The following is an 18,656-nucleotide window of genomic DNA, read 5'->3' as shown; positions in this document are numbered from 1 at the left end:
GCAGCCCTTCTGCAGCACACCGTGGGCAGGAGGAGGAGGAGGCTGATGCCGGATTCCCAGTACAATCTGCCGGAGCACTTGCTCCTGTTAAGATGGGTGCCCTGGCTCCAACCATACCATTGAGGAAGCAGCTGACGGCCCGTGATGACTCTCCTCCCCCGCTTGGGGAACTCTATTGCAGCCCTTCGCCTCCCATTGGCTGGACCTGGATTTGAAACCTGCACTGAAATCAAGCTGGAAGGCTTGTGTCCCCTTTAAAGGCTCTTCCCCTGCCTGGGCCTGTTGAGGTTCTCTCCTCATTTCGCCGAAATCATTTATATCAGCATATAAACAGTTGGCCGCTAGTGATCTACAGTGCTCTAACGTCTTCCCATGGCTCCCTTACTCCTATTGCCTAGATACCTCACCTCCAAAGGAGATGGACGAGCCAGGAGGCGGCAGGGCGACGTCACTCTGCCACAAAAGGTAAGCCATGCTGTTTGTTTCTTGCACTGTGCCTCTGACCCACCTGTGCTGTACCTGGATGTCGCTGTAATCAGTCGTTATGTGTGTACTCTGCTGAACACCCTTATCTACCCTCTCACACTTGCGAGATATGCTGCGTTCTTACCCACCCACAACTACCTTATTGTGTACCATCCTTCTATGTGCTACCTTCTAATTTTACCCACCTAAAACTTTAGCACTTTTACTTAGCATTCAAACCTATTTGCAGATTGGGCTGCTACTGTATTGTACATATCTGTAACCACACGTACATATCTGATGTAGCCTGCCGCATCATGAAGCGCGGCTCGGAAACTTTGCTTTTACATGATTGACTTTGTATATCTGATGTGGACCCTTGTACCATGAGGCGCAGCTTTGCCAGAACCTTGCACATTTCTGACTGACTATGTATATTTGTTCCTGCCCCCATAGCATGAGGCGTGGCAGTGCCCATTTTATGTTTTACCAGAACTCCCTGCATGTGGTAACCCATATGCGTGGACTTGCACATTAAGAATGTCTCACTTTGCACTTAATTGTAACTAGTGCCCTGATGTCGGAGGGTTTGGCGCGCTGCTATAAATGTAAAAATAAATACATAAAATAAATTCTTCAACTGCTTCTCCCACTGAAATTACATCAACTCACTTGAATACCATCCTAACTCCCTTAAACCCTGAATGGTTCAGCCTCCATGTATAGTTCGACTTAGGCATTAACTACTCTAGCTATTGTGCTGGTTGGTATATCTGACTCCCCATTATGCCTTGCTTAGTGAATGGTGAGTCTCCAATGGCTGCACCAGCTAACCAACTGCCTGCCCCTGGCTTCCTCTTATGTCCACGTGATATATGAGAAGTCATTTATAGCGCGCCCGTACACAAGTGATTCTAGGCGCGATAAGACCGGGGGTAGGAGGAGGAGGGAGGACAAGACAAATGATGGCCTTGTGTTATTCAGATCGTGCAAGTGCGACAGCAAAAAAGTGCAAGGGGAAGGCAGAGGGGGAATTGCCAATGAACGGGAAAGGGGAAGTGCAATCAGGAAGCATTGCTCTGGGTGAGTGTAGCCAGGGCAACGTGGCTTTTGGTTAGTGCAAGGAGGCGGGGGATGTAGAGATTACAATTACAACCCCTAAGTGCACGGTAGGCACGTGGGTAGTGCAGGGAAGACTGATCATGGAGGAGCCTGGTACCCAGTGGGATCGGGGGGGTAGCCAAGCAACCAGTCGGTGCAGCAGACAGGTAGGTCAGCGAGGAAAGGGGGAGATAAAATAGAGGAGAAAAGGAATGTCTTGAACAGCTTTTGACACTTCAGGTGGTCTGGCTAATGTTTGAGAGGGTCATGGAGGTAATTACAGATGAAGGCACCTGCGGATGAGAGAGATCTATCCCCCACTCTCTGCCTGGAGAAGCGTCTGACCCTCAGTTGGAAGTAGCTGAGCGAAGGGCTTGAAGAAGGAAGGTATTTTGGAAGAGAGAGTTCGATGTAGTTCATTCCCCGGCCGCAGAAGACCTTGTGGCGGATGCAGAAGGTCTTGAACTTGATCCTTACAGCCACTGGGAGCCAGTGCAGAGATATGAGGCCAAGGATAAGTCTTGCAGTTCTGTTCTGGATTAGTTGCAGAGGGCGGAGAGAAGAGGAAGGCAGATTGAGAAAGAGGATGTTGCAGTAGTCCAGCCTAAAGAGAACCAGGGCTCTGGAGACAGTGAGCTTCTGGGGGAAAAGTAAGAAAAGGAATAATACCTCTGAGGAGGTGCAGCTGGAAATGGGCTTTCTTTACAAGGTCCATGATGTGAGGAGAGAAGGAGAGAGAGGAATCGAAGATGACTCCAAGGTAGGTTTTTTGCTTCACAGGAAGGTGAAGGAAGAGGGCCCATGGAGGGTGGACAAAGTGAGAAAGGGAAAGCGGGAACAGGGGTCCCAATGTGAAGCATCTCCGTCTTGCTGGCATTAAGACAGAGATCGTTGGAGGCGCACTGAACCTGGATCGTGGATAGACAGTCAGGAATGAGTGAGAGAGGTGAGAAGGCTGAGGGGAGCCTGACAGAGAGCTGAGTCTCATCCGTATAACACTGAAAGTTAGAGGAGGAGGTAGAGCTCAAGTGGGCCAAAGGGGTGTAAGGAACTCATGGTGGCAACAGTAAAGACAGACACAAGTGATCACAGTTCAAGGGTGTTTATTAAACTATAAATGCAGGGTGGAAAAACACCTAACCTAAACCTAAATCTAAGATGGGAGCAAGCTTCCACCATCAAATGAAAAATATGAAAGTCCTTGTGGCATCTTGTCAAAGAAAAATGCCTATACTAAAAAAAAACTATTGACAAATCCTTACAACTAATTACAGAAAGAGTTTGTGATAGAGTTTTCAATAAAGAGAAAAGTGTTCACAAATAATAAGTCAGGATGTGATTGCCAGGGGTCTTCTTCAACATGTTTTGAGCAAGGGACAAGGTGGATCTCCTGAGAACAGCACACACTCAAACTTTTCCAGCATGCGTCGACAGTTCCGTACCAGTTATCAGGTTCCTCGACCGTTAAGTCTCTTTTCAGTAAAATTCTCTTGGCTTCGAGGGCCTGATGTATTCAGCAAAACAAACAAAAAGTTCCTTTCCAAAGGAACATTGCAGTGATGACTTTCCACCCCTTTGGATCTCCTTCTCTTGGGCTCGGTTTTCCTTGATCGGGCTCAGGTCTTTCTTTTGCAATCTCCCTCTGCCAGACTTGGATCCCAATGCCAAGGGGGCCGGGGGAGGAGGAGGGGCAAGCCACTTCCCCTAGCCTTAAAATATTTCTTGTAATCACAAATCGTAAAGTCTTTTTTAAACAGTTCTTCAGGCTTTGCCCCTTTTTGTCGGCCTCCCTCTGCTGGGTTCACTCTTGATAACCTTTGCAAAACAATGAACTGTGAACTCTGTTGTGTTCACTCCTGTCAACACACTGTTCATAGGGATTTCAGCCTTGCACCTTTTTGTCAGCCTCCCTCTGCCGGGTTCAGTCTTGCCAACCTTTGCAACACTCTGTTCATGCCCTAATTTCACCAGGCGGGATTCATCTCCTTTTCCTTCACAATCATCTGTAGATCCAAGCCTTTCGATGGTACAGAGCATTTTACAAGACCCCTATATAACCACTTTGACCTCTTTTCACCTCTTCCCAATACCTTCTAGTTTACGGTAGTTTCTACCATCGGGTACTCGCCCAGAGTTTCTTGCATGAGCACTCACGTGGTGCCGGACTCCCTTGTTGCTGGTTTTCCCCCTTTTTCTTCAATAGTATCTTTCAGCTTTTCAAAGTTCAAATTAGCCATTGGCTAGTTTTCGTTCAACAGAGTTTGTTTCTTATCGACTCTGCCCTCGACAAACCGGCTCTGATGAACCGCTTGGGTTTCTTTCTCTCTGGAGTCAAGGTTGGTACCACAGAGACAATTGTCTCTCCCCCCCCCAGCTCGGTAATCAGCAGAGGAGGGCCTTGTGTACCGTGGACATCTGCTGCAACACACGCTGGCTATCGTTCATGGCTTTGTGATTCTGTTTGCGGAGGTCTCACGGGCCTTGATTGGAAAGGGCAAGGTCCCTACTCTCCTTGTCACTCTCTCGGTATGGGTCCTCTTTCTCCTCCTCTTGAACTGCCGTGCTGAGTTAGCTCTCACATCATGCTGTCTGCCTTGTTTGTTCTGTGCTCTTGTGCTCCACCTTTTATCCCTGTTTGTGGGGAAGGGAAAGGGCCATCAGGTGTGTGTGTAATTCTGGTCAATTGCCTGACTTTGCCTGACCTTTGTATTGGGACATGTCATCAAGTAAAAGGCTCTGGTGTTAGTCCATTGTCTTTCGTGCTGTGCAAAAGTGTTTGTGTCAGAAAAGGGGTGGGGAGGCAGTGTTTTGGAATATCCTACGTGGTAGGATGGGGGAAAAGATGTTGAAATAAGGGGATACCACCTATCACCCGTGAGTGTCATACTCCCACTCCCCAAGGAGCCCCCCATCCAGGTGATCCTCCCTCACTGATCCACCTCCAGGAATTGAATCTAATAGCGATGGCCGTGTCCTGGCCGTCTGGATGACAGATCCTCGTGGACTAGCTTTTCCTGTTGTTAATACTGGTCAAAGAACACGGGTGAGAGATGTCCAGGAACTCTCGCATATTCCACTGGTCGGTTTTAATAGGTAGATGTGACGTGGTCTTATCCGACTCTCTACAATAACCTATGAATTGGGTTTCAAAGGCCGTCTTGGGCTTTATTGCTTCTGAGTTTTCCCAATCCCATACTGGAGAGTTTTGGGAGTCATAACTTTCCTGCCAGGACCTCTGGGGCAGAAAATCTCTGCAGGGGGTGAACATTCCTGCAAGAGAGTAAAGAAGATGGGGAAGTCTCGACCCAGAATAACTTCCTCAGGGAGCCCTGGAATTATAGGTTATGGTATTTGCCAGGACTTGCCCCGGATTTCTATGTGTACTGGTATCTTAGGATACATTTTGTTGTCTCCATGTACACAAGTTACTCGGACTACGGTTGCGTGTTTTAGATCTTGTGGTTTAACTAAATCGGCCTGTATAGCGGTCTGCTTGCTACCCGAGTTGATTAAAGCCTTTACCTACTTCCCACTCACCCAAGCCTTTTCATAGGTGAACCCAGTAGGGGTTTAACATAATCGGATTCTAAAGGTCTCTAGCTCTTCCTAGGTTTCTTCCCACTCTTCACCCTTCAAGCAGCCCACTTCCATAGGTTCGTATTTTATATTCTTTAGACAGTGTCTAGCAAGATGCCCTGTTTTTCTACAGGAGAAACTGACCAGAGGAGGTGGTTTGCTTCCTTTTTTCTTCCTCCCTTCTGCTTTCATCTTTAGGTTTTGGATCAGCTTTTCTGATCTCTAATCCTTCGCGAGGCATACCTTACTTTACTCTATATGAACTCCTTTTCAATCTTTTCCTGTCGTTGAGGGCGATGGATAGGTTTATGATCTCTTCAATCTTCCCCTTTAGGGGCTGGCTGGAAATATTTAGCCACATCTGAGTGGTTTTGGGCAGTCTCAATAGCCATGACTAGGGTAGGTCGATTTAAATGAAGGACACATTTTTGCAAAAAAGGGGCTAAGGAATTTGTAAATTGTTCTACGATAATCATCTCTGTCAATAATTCTACAGTTTTATTATTAGTCCATAGGTTCACTGTGTTTTTGAACCGTTCGCCCATCTCTAAAGGGGGTTGTCTCGGGTTTAGCCTAATGGCTCATAATTTCTGCCATAAAAATTGCAGTTTTGTCTCACACTTTTTAAGAAGCCCTCCTTGATGGATAGGAAGGAGGCTCCCTGTGCAAGGTTTAGTAGTTGATATGAAGTTTGGAGTTCCCCTTTTAACAAGGGTCCCAAATAGCATTTCTTAAGGTTCTCTCCCCACCCAAGTTGTTCGGCAGGTGCTCGGACTTTAGGAAAACATTTACCAAATCTTCGCCTTCGATATAAGGTTTAAGTACGCCTTGGGGTAGTAAAGGCCTTGCTTGCAATTCTGTTAGTCTAGTTAGATTTTTCCTGGAGTCTGTTTTCGGCTTATATCTGTGGGGCTCCCAATTGGGCTATGATAATGGCCAGAGCGGCCATTTCCTCCGGGGGTGTAAGAGTTCCCCCCGTAGTATCCGAATCAGAAAAAAACAACTCTCAAACCCTTTGGATTAGGTTTCGAAATCCTCTGAGTACTCTGATTCTGAGTCTGTTGTAGGAGGGGGCTGGGGTAGATTAGGTTTTAACCCTGAAGGTCCCGCCGCCGATAAAGACTGGATACCATGAAAAACAAGGCTCAGAGGGAGGAGGATTTAGAGCACTGAGTCTGATGAAAGAAAAACCATCCGAACCTTTATAATTATTCGGTCCCATGGTTGTATGTTATAATGAGAGATTGGAAGAGTATCTAGTAAGACTTGAGTATTAAAGAGCAGATCCTGTTGACTAGAAGAAATAAGTAACTGAGAGGACAACACCTCTTTCAATGTGGATACACGGTCAGAATCTAGGAGATCAACTATTTTGTTTTCCCTTTTCGGTGGTACCACAATTATCAGCATGGGTTTCAATTTTTATCAGTTGAATCAAATCCCACTTTTAACACCATATGTAAGGAACTCATGGTAGCAACAGTAAAGACGGGCACAAGTGATCACAGTTCAAGGGTGTTTATTAAACTGTAAATGCAGGGTGGAAAAATGCCTAACCTAAACCTAAATCTAAGATGGGAGCAAGTTTCAACCATCAAATGAAAAATAAGGCAGTCCTTGTGGCGTCTGGTCAAAGTAAAAGGCCTATACTAAAAATAATTATTTCTAAATCCTTTCAACTTATCACAGAAAAAGTGTGTGATAGGGTTTTAAATAAAGAAAGAAGTGTTCACAAATAATAAGTCAGGATGTCATTGCCAGGGCTCTTTCTACCCCACGTTTTGAGCATGTGACAAGGTGGATCTCCTGAGCACAGCACACACTGAAACTTTCCCAGCACCAGTGGACAGTTCCGTACCAGTTATCAGGTTCTTCAATGGTTAAGTCTCTTTTCAGTTAACGTCTCTTGCCTTCGAGGGCCTGATGTATTCAGTAAAACAAACAAAAAGGTCCTTTCCAAAGGAACATTGGGGTGATGACTTTCCACCCCTTTGGATTTCACTCTCTCAGGCTACAACCCCTAGGTTTCCCTTTATCGGGCTCAGGTCTTTCTTTTGGGATCTCCCTCTGCTAGACTTGAACCCCAATGCCAAGGGTGAAAATCCACTTCCATGGGTCTTACAATACTTCTTGTATTCACAAATATTAATGTATTTTTTAAACAGTTCTTCAGGCTTGCCCCTTTTTGTCGGCCTATCTCTGCGGGGTTCACTTTTGCCAACTTTTGCAAAACAGCTCAATGTGGCCATCCCTCAGTCTGGTTCACTCCTGTCAAAATACTGTTCTTAGGGACTTCAGGCATCGCCCCTTTTTGTTAGCGTCCCTCTGCCCTTGCCAACCTTTGCAACACTCTGTTCATGCGATAATTTCACCAAGTGGGATTCATCTCCCTTTCCTTCATAATCATCTTTAGGTCAATAAAAGACTTTCAATGGTACAGAGGATTTTATAAGACCCCTGAATGACCACTTTGACCTCTTTTCGAATCTTCCCAAGGCCTTCTGGTCACGGTAGTTTCTACCATCGGGTAATCGCCCAGAGATTCCTGCGTGAGCACTCACGTGGTGCCGGACTCCTCTTGTGCTGGTTTTCCCGCTTTTTCATCAATAGTATCTTTCAGCTTTTCAAAGTTCAAATTAGCCGTTGGCTAATTTTTGTTCAACAGAGTTCGTTTTCTTATCGACTCGCCCCCCTACTCACCGGCGGTGATGTACCGCTTGGCTTTCTTTCTCTTTGGAGTCAAGGTTGGTACCACAGAGACAAGCCTCTCCCCGGGTTGGTAATTAGCAGAGGAAGGTCTTGTGTACCGTTGACATTTGCTGCAACACACGCTGGCTATCGTTCGTGGTCTTGTGATTGCGTCGGCGGAGGTCTCACGGGCCTTGGTCGGAAAGGGCAAGGTTTCTTCTCTCCTTGTCACCTTCTTGGTATGCACCGTCTTTTTCCTCCTCTTGAACTGCCGTACTGAGTAAGCTCTCACAACATGCTGTCTGCCTTGCTTGTTCAGTGCTCTTGTGTGCCTTTTATCCCTGTGGGGAAGTGAACAGGGCTTCAGGTGTGTGTGATTCTGGTCAATTGCCTGATTTTGCCTGACTCTTGTATTGGGACATGTCAGGTAAACGGCTCTTGTGTTAGTCTGTTGTCTTTTGTGTTGTGTGAAAGTGTTTGTGTCGGAAAAGGGTGGAGGGTAGTGTATTGGAATATCCTACTTGGTAGGATGGGTAAAAGGTGTTGAAAGAAGGGGGATACCGCGTCTCACCCGTCGGTGTCCCACTCCCACTCCCCAAAGACCCCCCTATCCAGGTGATTCTCCCTCACTGGTCCACTCCCAGGAACTGTATCCAATAGCGATGGCAGTGTCCTGGCCACCTGGATGACAGATCCCCGGGGTCTAGCCAGGAAGACATCTTCAGGTTTCTCACAAGGGCCAGGTAGATATTGAAGAGCCATGGAGAGAGGTTAGAGCCCTAAGAAACACCACATGTGGAGCGGAAGGTTATGGAGAGGGATTACAAATGTTTGAGGGAGAAATGACCGAAAGTATTTTTTCGGAAAATAACTTTTGGTCTTTTCTCCCCTGAACATTTCCAATTTGGCCTCCGCTTCACCCCCACCCCCTTACTTACCTTGCAGTGGCACACTTCACTGTGTGCCGCCGACTCGCAGTGTCCTTGCGACGACTGTTCCCTTTCACTTCCGTGATCGGAAAACCGGCGTGGCATGGTCCTTTCCTTTTTTTTACTTGTTATGGGATTGTCTGCTGGGGACACCCCCACAACCCCTGTTGAAAGGACCCAATTTGGACCTGGGAGGGACAGTCCAGGAGGAAGGAGGTCAACCCTCCAGGGCCTGACTTGTGATGCCCAGTTTCTCGCAGAGTCGCTTAATCAGGATGGTGTGATTGACTGTGTCAAAAGTAGACAAAAGGTCCAGAAGGAAGGACAGAAGGAAGGCAGTAATCAAGGTTAGAGAGCAGATCTTCACGGGTGTTCAGGAGAGCGGTTTCTGTGCCTCTGGCTGCTCTGAAGTCAGAGTGATGGTCATGTAGACAACCAACAGATTCAGTATGGAGAGTAAGCTGGGAGATGGCCAGTTTTTCCAGAAGTTTGCAAAGGAAAGGAGTGATAGAGATTGGGCGATAGTTTGCCAAACAGGTAGGGTCGGCAGAAGGCTTTTTAAGGATGGGTGCACAAAGAGGAGTGCTTCAGGAGAAAGGGGAAGTATCCAGGGGAAAAAGAGTGCTTGCGGAAATCGGCCAAGTTTGGAGCGAGGGTGTCAATGTGGTCTTTGATGGTTTTGGTGGAGCAGGGGAGCATCTGCTTGGAAATCACTTTCATAGATCGGACTTGTCTGGAGACGTCATTGGGTGTTATCAGAGAGAATGAGGAGAAAGCAGAGGGAGAGGAGGCCAGAGGGGGACAGAGAGGTCGAGGGAAAGGATGAGGAGAGCAAGGACAGGATGTCCTGGGTTTTAGTGGTGAAAGGAGAAGCCAGAGCTGTGCAGAGGACCTGGGAGGGGACAGGAGAGGTGGAGACTGAAGAAGGATTGTCAGGCTCCTTGCAGATTTTAAAGAGTTTGGCCGTGTTGTTAGACGCCACAGAGATTCGGGCTTCGATGTTCACTCTCTTCTTGGACCGGAGAGAGCGTCTGTATTGCCTTTGGAACAGACAGCAGGCCATTTTGTCAGAGGAGGCGCCCGAAGCCTCCACTTCCTCTCAGCCACCCTGCACATGTGTTTCATGGAGACAAGGTCGGAGTCATACCAAGAGTTGCACTTGGACGTAGGCTTCAGACAGATTCTCATGACAGGGGCAAGGATAGATAGAAAGATGCAGGTTATAGAGGGCTGTGTCAGAGTGTGAGTCAGCTGCAGGAGTAGTAGGAGCAGAGAAAGTAGAGGCAAAGGCATCCATTGACACACGCTTCATGGGCCGAATGACCGAGAAGGTAGGTGGCAGTGCAGGGGTGGGCTATGCCTGCGGGACAGTTTCAGGTGAGAGGAAAATAGAAAGTGGTCAGTCCAAGAAAGAGAGGAAAGCAGAAAGTGGTCAGTCCAAGAAAGAGGAGTGGTGAGAGGGTTAGAGAGGGGGATGTCTGAGGAGATGAGAAGATCCAAAGTGTGTCTGGCAGAGTGTGTCGGACAAGAGGGAAAAATGGAAAGATAGAGTGTGTCGGAGAGGTTGCGGTAGAGCTCAGAGGATGGATTAGAAGCATCCAGGTGAATGTTGAGGTCTCTGAGGGGGAGAAGTTGAGAGGTAGAGGCAAGGAGAGAAGCAGAGAGGACAGCCCACTCTGAGATGAAGAGGGCAACCTGGCCATGTGGCCTGTAGATGGTGGCTACAGTCAGAGAGAGGCTTGGAGAGATACAGAGCCTGCAGACCAGGCATTTGTATTCAAAGGAGGAATAGGCAAGTGTTGTGCTGATTCTAATGATCTCCCTCTGCCCTCATCCAGGACCCCGTTGCCTGAACTCCCCAAAAGCATTTTAACCATCTTGGGACAATGCAGAGAAGTGCTTCAGTGTTCTTGTTGGAAATAGCGTGAGGTTTGTTCACTCAAAATTAGCGTATCCGCGTTTTTTTTATGGATGGATTTTCTGAATGAGCCCAGGCAGAGGGTTCCAAAAGCACCCTATTTAGTGAACAGACACTTAGGTCTAGCCAAATTCAATCAAGGTACAAGCAGCACGTCTTACACTTCAGGAGCTAGGGGGCAGAGTAGTGGTATGATGACACACATAACCTTCCCACCCACACAGCACACAAATCAATCAAATTAGATACTGAGTACAGAAATACTCTATTTAATAGGCCCCAACATTCTCAAAGCATATAGTATAACTGAAGCAAATCTTCAAAATCTACACGCACACACAGACACACAGACACACACACCTCCCCCCATATGCGCACACGTACACATACACACATAGTTGGGGATGTCACTAGAGATCACCTATCCTTTACTTTTAAAATAGGATTATTTCAGCAGTGAAATATGAAACTGTAGGCAGAAAAATGAATGACAAACTGTTCAAAAGCAATGCAGAATCTCTGAAAAAGCTCGGGAAACGGACTCCCTGACTTTTAAGCTAAGGCTTTCAACACATCAGAAGTCCTTCATTGTTAGGATAAGTGTGCCTGGTGCCAGTAAGAGTCACAAGACTGAGGGAGGTAAGTATTTGCTTCAGGGAGCTAGAAATCTTTGGAAATGAAGAACAAGTATTGACAAAGCCAACAATAAGGTACATTCTCCAGTGAAGAAAAAAACAAAGGTTAATTGAAAAGATCTGGAGTGCTCCGCCAATCTCACTAATGTAAGGGCATCTCAGGGGGTTACACGCAGAGCTCCAGGTAACATTTTAAAACTGGAGTACTTTGCTCAACAAAGTTGTGAGAAAAAAGGATTTTTAGGCAGTAGAAAAGTAATTACCCTTCACAATGGGCTGTTTTCTAGGCAACCGAAGAAATATTTTAACTGTAAAACCTATCTTTTTGTAATCCACTTACTTGCACGAAGTAATTTATGCTAATTAAAATATGTGTTTCTCCCTAAAGTTCCTCTTCAGATCAACCAGCAATACTATAAGACCACCTTCCTGTGGCAGTGCTCTGCTGGTACCAACGATCCAACATGTAGTTGCACCTGTGTTGTTAGAAGCAGGGGGCAAGCGCCCATGTGTTTTTAAATTTCCTATTTTAAATTTCCTATTTTCTGATGGGAGTATTGTTTGTTGACATAATTTGACTTTCCTTATGGAGTAAATGCGACTTGTAAGCTGATAGAACTGGGGACACCAATTCATAATAAATCAGTTACAAATGGTTTATCATATATAGAGAAATGTAGCTAATTATCAGAACACTACTATGAGGTTAATTTCAAAGGCAAATCCTCGACAAGTGACTTCAAAAGAAGAACTTCGCCATATGACTTGCAGTTCAGTTACACCATGAGGCATTTACCAATTACTTTACTGTGCAAAAGCTTAGGTGTATTCATGCATTAGTTGCCCCCATCAACAGACCACATTGATCAGCTCTGGATTTGAAGTGGAGCAGCTCTACTTCTATTATCTTTCAGTAATGTATGAAGTACAGTCCATTAGTCCATTATTTGCCTTCCATAGTTTTGCACATTCGGAATGAGATGTAAAGATGTGCACTTAGACTCAAAAACTGTGATAAAGGAGTGAGTGGTGTTATAGTAGAAACCAGGTCCCCTACAACTAGTCTTCCACAAGCAGTAATGAAGTAAAATAAGCTGACATCAATTTGTTAGACTTATGATGTGTTGTTAAATGTGTTACCCATTTTGATGGGAAGTGACCAGTCCATCTTCATACAGACTACTGCAATGTGTATGTGGTAGTGGAGGGGGTAAGTATGGGGAAATGTAAATGATGGACCCTGAGTATTTACTATTCAGTCCATTAGTTGTGACCAATGAGCAGCACAATTATTCACCAAGTGCACTTATGTGCTTTACAAACAAAGAATAAAAATATATTCAGCTTAGACCCATCTTTAACCCTGCCTCTGCTAACTGAGCCCCATCACTAGTATCTCCATACTGCAGCCGTGGTGGAACCCCAGATTAAATTATTTCCATTTCAAGCAATGCACATAACTTACATGATAACATTTTCTATCTCTCATATTGAGTTACATTATTTCTTTTTATTTCAAGGGAGTCATAGGAGCTCATGTTCATGAGTCGCATTACGTGACTGAAAAACGTCAAAAGCCGTGGGTGAGGCTTTAATGTCTTTCAATCACACCACACCATATTTTCAATAATTTATATGGTAGAGAGGAGGGGCGGAATACAACTTGTATTTCCGCCCTCCCTTCCTCAGTGTCCTACAAATGTTCCAGCATCTATGGCGGCATGGATTTTCAGGCCGGAGCAAATGCTGGAGATCCCCATGATGTGTGCCTGCGTTATGCAACAGCATAAAGCAGGCAGAGCTATTGTACGTGGTAGGGAGCATGTACAACTACAATGAAACTCCCCTACCCCAAGACATGCTCGCATGTCAGGGAGGGTTTCATTTCAATTGGGAACATTGCTCCCAGTTGAAATGAAACCCTCCTTGTTCTTTTGTTAGCACTGCAAGTAGCGCTCACAAACAAAAGTAAATTCTGCCTGGCATGTCAGGCAACGTTTACTCACTTTGCACTTCAGATTGAAGGGTAAATGGCAGCAAACACGCTTGTATGCCGCCTTCTTCCCTTTACATTTGCACCCCGCAAATTTGGTGCCGGGTAGCCATTTACATTGCTGTGCAAATGTAACATCTCTCTGCCGTCAAATTACTAATTTATTGAAAATAAGCATTACACAGATTTGCTTACATGGTAGTTGGGCAGCAACCACAAGAAGTATTGTATTGTGAAAATGGCCACCAGGCTGTACCAACTGGTAAAGGTCTACCAACCCATGCTAATGGCACCAGTGAAGCATGGGCTATTATGGGGGGGCAGCGAGAATTAGTAGCCAGTATGGCTCAGTCGCCTTTATAGCCATTAGCATCACAGGACAACATTCGTAGTGCGATGGTCTGAATAATTTGAGGGTAAAATGTTACCGTCAAAGTGTGAAAGACTAAAAATATGATTAGGCACCATAGAAATCTGGATTGACACTCCAAGCGGAACTCCTATACCAACTTACGTGGTGGACCATTGAGAAGGTGAGGAATAGGATGCTTGAGGTGAGACGGTGCAAGAAAGAGCAACGGGATGTCCAGTGGCAGGTAAGTGTAGTTATATTATTTATTTGAGGAGTGTGGAGCTTGATGCGGGAAGATGACGCAGCGTGAGTGGTGCATGGGTACTGCGCATGAGCAACCAGGTGATTGCTGATAACTCAGGCATATTTTGGCAGGTGTCGCCTGGACTAAGGGAAACCTGAGGGGTTACATGTGCCCATATAAGTGCTAAAGAATCACAATGATCAAACGCCACAATGGTTGTGAAAATTGTGTTCCACAGCTATTTAAATGATAGCTACAACAATGGAAGCACTTTGTTATCATGAAATTAATCTACTGAAGTGCAACTAAGTCATACTGTAAAAATAGTTTGCATTGCCATCATATTTACAGCTATAGCAGACTTACCGAAGTTTAGAAAAACATTATATTTAATAATAATATTTTTCCAAGTATATCAGTGTTTGCAAAAAATGAAATCGTTACTCAAAGACTTTCATTTGTTAGTAAGATACGCGACCCAGGCATGTCAACTTGATGTGTGGTATTTTGTGATTTCTTACATATGTTCAATTGTCAGTTTTGCCCTAACATTTTCGGTTTCATTTCTTTGAGGGTTCTTCGCAGCCTGATGACAAAATGCTGTTTTGACAAATTGTCATGTGAAATGTTAATTTGAATTTTCTGTCCACTTTGGGATATTTGTTCTCACTTCATTTTTTACATTCTATACTCTTTCTAAGAGATTATCAAATCATAATAATGGAAGTTGCCTTGTCTCATTATTTGGTATTCTACCATTTGAAAGTGAAAGCCTCAATATTGTTGTATGTAATACAGCTGTATTGCTATGTGCATCCAAATCCATTAAGGCAGTCAACTAAATCCACCTCCTCCCACTCCACCTCCACCCGCGCACTGATAGGATGGTCGAGAATAGGGATGATGATGAAGAATACATACAAAGTAGGGGTTGGTAATAGAGACACTGATACACAAGACTGAGACAACGACATGACCAGGCGAAGAGGAAGGGGAAATATATGCTTGTTAGACGAAAGGAAATATCATAGATAGGTAGAAACAGAACACAGGATACTGGACTTTAGGTGTCCCACACAGTTTTTGTTTACAAACACAAGCAAGGTGATGACCTTAGGGAATATTGAAATAAAAAGCCCTGCTGGAAACAAGAGTCAAGTGCAAACTAAAAAGGTTTCCCCCACCCCACAGCCTTCTTTCCCAGGTTATATCTGCCAATAGATTGCAGGCTTTGACACCCAAATAGTAAGAATCATCAGTAATAGCGGGGCAAATTCTTATGGTTGCTAGTGTCAGGATGGTAAGAAAATACACTTTACCCCCTGCTCTCGTCTAGATGTACCAATGGGCCAGTGTCCAAAAGTGCAGACCTTGCTCTAGTACACACGCTTCATGAGTTCCCTCGGGGCAGTATCCAACTCAGTCACTGACAGTTTTCAAGAAGCTGATGGTCCCTCTGCACTTTTTTTTAGTTATCATGGCGTATGGTCCACTGACACCTTGGCTGTGCTTTGGATCTGTTGCTTCCAGGGCCATGAAATGACCACCAGTAGACACTGGACTCCTTGTATCATTAGGAGCCTGGACTGATCCCGGAGTGTAGTTCCCAGTCCTGCCCTGGGGGTCTTGTGGAATATGTAGGAGGTACACCTTTCTCCAACTGAGTTGGTGTGGATATGTCCCGGGAGGCTAGCTCAGCGGCAGCGTGCGCGTCTTCCAAGCAAGACGACACAAAGCAACACAGGTTCGAACCCCGGGTCCGCGCTTACAAACCTCTGGGGGTTTAAGCGCGTTATATATACGTAACAAAGACAAAAAAAAAAGCAATTACGCAACTAAGAAGAAAAAAAAAAAAAACAATTCTTGTAACAGCGCCTCGATGCCCACAGGCTGTGTGAGCGCTTTATAAATGTAAAAATAAAAAAATAAATGAATATAAACTTCTACCTCTCGGCGTACAAGCCAATAAACCCTGGATTCTCGGGGTAGGACACTGATGGTCTTCTCACTACCACACTAGTCTGACCCCATCCAGTCTTTTCTGCTTTCGCTTGCCCTGAAAATGCAGCACCTTGCTCTGCCAGTTTTAGGGTCTATAGCTTTCCTCTGTCATTCAGCAGCTTTAAGGCATTATAGTGCTCCTTATTTGCATCCGTAATCTTCCTAATACTCTCAGGCTGGTAACTGCCCCCTGCGGTCTACAGGTCCTCCACAGTGTTCATCTAAAACTGACCTCTTCCTCCTAGTCCCTTGCTCTGCTCTAAGATGACACTTCTGGGTTTTAGTCTCCAGTGCATGCCCTCCACATGCTCTTACTCCTAACTCCCCCACCTCCTGCAGCTCCCACACCTCCTCCTCCAAATGCTTTCACTGCTTATCATACTCTTGCAATTCCTTCTATTCCTCCAATGTCTCCTTCTTGCTTCTAATTACTCTCTCCTTCTCCTGTCTGCCTACAGCTCTTCTTTCTCTATCACCAACTCTCAGGAATGCTGTCCTTCACACCACAGAGTTAGTGGAGTTCTGGACCCTGCTATATTGTGAGTAATAATATGACTGTGGGAAAAAAAAACGGATTGGCTGTCTCGTTCCTGACCGAATGTCATGGCTGTTTCCTTAGTCTGTGCTCTGCCCTCCCACTCCATGGGGAACTGGTTGTCCTGCAACGGTACTCTGCCTCGTAAGTTCACAGGAAACTGGCTCTACCTTTTCTGATTGTTCCCAGGGAATTGGATGCTGTTGTTCATGGTCGCACAATAAGCATGAGGGCCTGATAACTGTTTCTGCCATTGGTTTTGCTTGGAGGTTTGGTCCACAATCCATGTCAGGGTTTGTCCATCAAGCACCTACTATGGTGGGAGTGATATTCTGAGCATGGACCTGCACATCACAGGCAGGCTAAGCAGCATGTGTTTCTGTCTTCTTTCAGCAGCTTGAGTGTGGGTATGTGAGCTGTCTAACCCAGTTATAAATTATCCATCAGCTAACGAAAGGCGACACATGGATTATTGATCTCTTTCGCTAGCCTTGGGGGGATTGGGGAGGTTATTGAGGATCCCCCGTATCCCACCACTAGGTGTCGTGGCCGTGGCTCCCTCTGACCCTCAGAGTTCCCCTGTCTCCCTTTGCTGGTGTGGCCGCAGTGACATGAGACAAAGGGAGTGACACAAGTGTGAAAAGGGAACAAAGAAGATACAGAGAGAGAGAGAGAGATTGGTGGGGATGGAGAGCAGGAAAAATAACATGGGTTTGAGTGACACAGTGATTAAGATAGGAAAGGAAAAAGAGGTTCAGATGGGTCTCGAGCATGTCTCACCACAGAGTGGCTTTGGGAAGGGCATTCCACGTAGCCTCTTTGTCTTTTCACTGAAGCAAACAACCTCCCGGAACCAGCGCAATCTGGCTTCAGAACACTCAGAGTAACAGAATCCTCCCTAGTGTCGGTCTGGGATGGCCTAAAAAGAACAGCTGATGCAGAAGGCTCTGCTGTATTCATACTGCTTGACCTCTCTGCTGCCTTCGATACCATTGATCACACCATCCTCCTAGACATGCTACACTCATTAGGAATAAAAGACAAAGCCCTTTATTGGATCTCCTCTTTCATCTCTAACCGCTCACAAATCATGCTCCTCCACCCGTTCATCTCCACCTCATGACCAGTAACAAAATGGGTCCCACAAGGAGCTTCCCTATCTCCCCTACTTTTCAACACCCTCTGCCTGCACTCATCCGCTACCACAATATTACCTGCTACAACTAAGCAGACGACACCCAGATCATTTTAAAATCCCAAAATCACCATGCTCCAACCATCCAGATCTGTCATCATGCCTCCCGGATATTGTCTACTGGATGACGACTAACCACCTCATCCTCAATCCCGGGAAAAATCAAATCCTAGTCTGCTGGAAACAGCGCTGCTCCCCCAACCTATTCCCTGGCTGCATTCCCTCGGTCAGCCACCGGCAACCTCCATCTCAGTGAAAAAACTCTGATGCACACTGGACACTGATTTATCCCCGTCCCAACACATCAACTCCATATCCAGAACCTGTTTTCTCCATTTACACATCCTCAAACATATCTTCCCTTACCTCACCTATCCTCGCCGTTTCTCCGCCATCATCTCCATCATTTTCTCCTGCTTAGGCTACGCAAACTGCTACCTAGCTACATAAGCGTTTCAGCTAAGGAAACTGCAAAGAATCCAGAACGCTGCAACCCGCCTGCTTATTAACCTACCTCCCAGAGAACATATCAGCCCTACACTAAGAGACTTCCATTGGCTCCCTATTGGTCGAAGCACTACCATTAAAGCCATGTGCATCATCCACCAGGCCATCCACAACACCGGCCCGGAATTCCTTCAAGACAAAGTCACTCGCTACCACCCCTCAAGAACACTCAGATCTCGCACAGCATCTCCCCTAGTTGTCCCTTATTACAAATACTCCAGACTGGGTGGATTCTGTTTCTCTGTCCAATAGCCAATCATTTGGAACTCCATACCACTGCACATTCGCAATATTGACAATCACCTGGCATCCAGAAAGACCCTCTTGCACTCTTCACTCTCGATAGGTGCACAGAAACACTGACTCAAACACAACAACACTCCTATCCATCGATACCCCACGGATGCCAGCAGCGTTCACGCAGGCCCACCAACAACATATCATCCTCCCCATACTCCCGTTCTCCCTATCCATCCGGGCCCCTCTCCCACTGCTCAGACTTTCCGTTCCAGGGAGA

At 45.9% G+C, this 18,656-nt stretch overlaps 1 protein-coding gene across 5 annotated transcripts in view; it reads right to left on the bottom strand.

Annotated features, from left to right (window-relative positions):
- Positions 1 to 18,656, bottom strand: part of LOC138567511 (uncharacterized) — a 530,120-nt gene that overhangs the window by 152,160 nt on the left and 359,304 nt on the right. The window lies entirely within an intron of this gene.

This window comes from Ambystoma mexicanum, chromosome 2p, assembly GCF_040938575.1.
Source record: "Ambystoma mexicanum isolate Mex_15411 chromosome 2p, UKY_AmexF1_1, whole genome shotgun sequence".
Classification (NCBI taxonomy): Eukaryota; Metazoa; Chordata; class Amphibia; order Caudata; family Ambystomatidae; genus Ambystoma; species Ambystoma mexicanum.
This window is presented reverse-complemented; position numbering and strand designations above follow the sequence as displayed.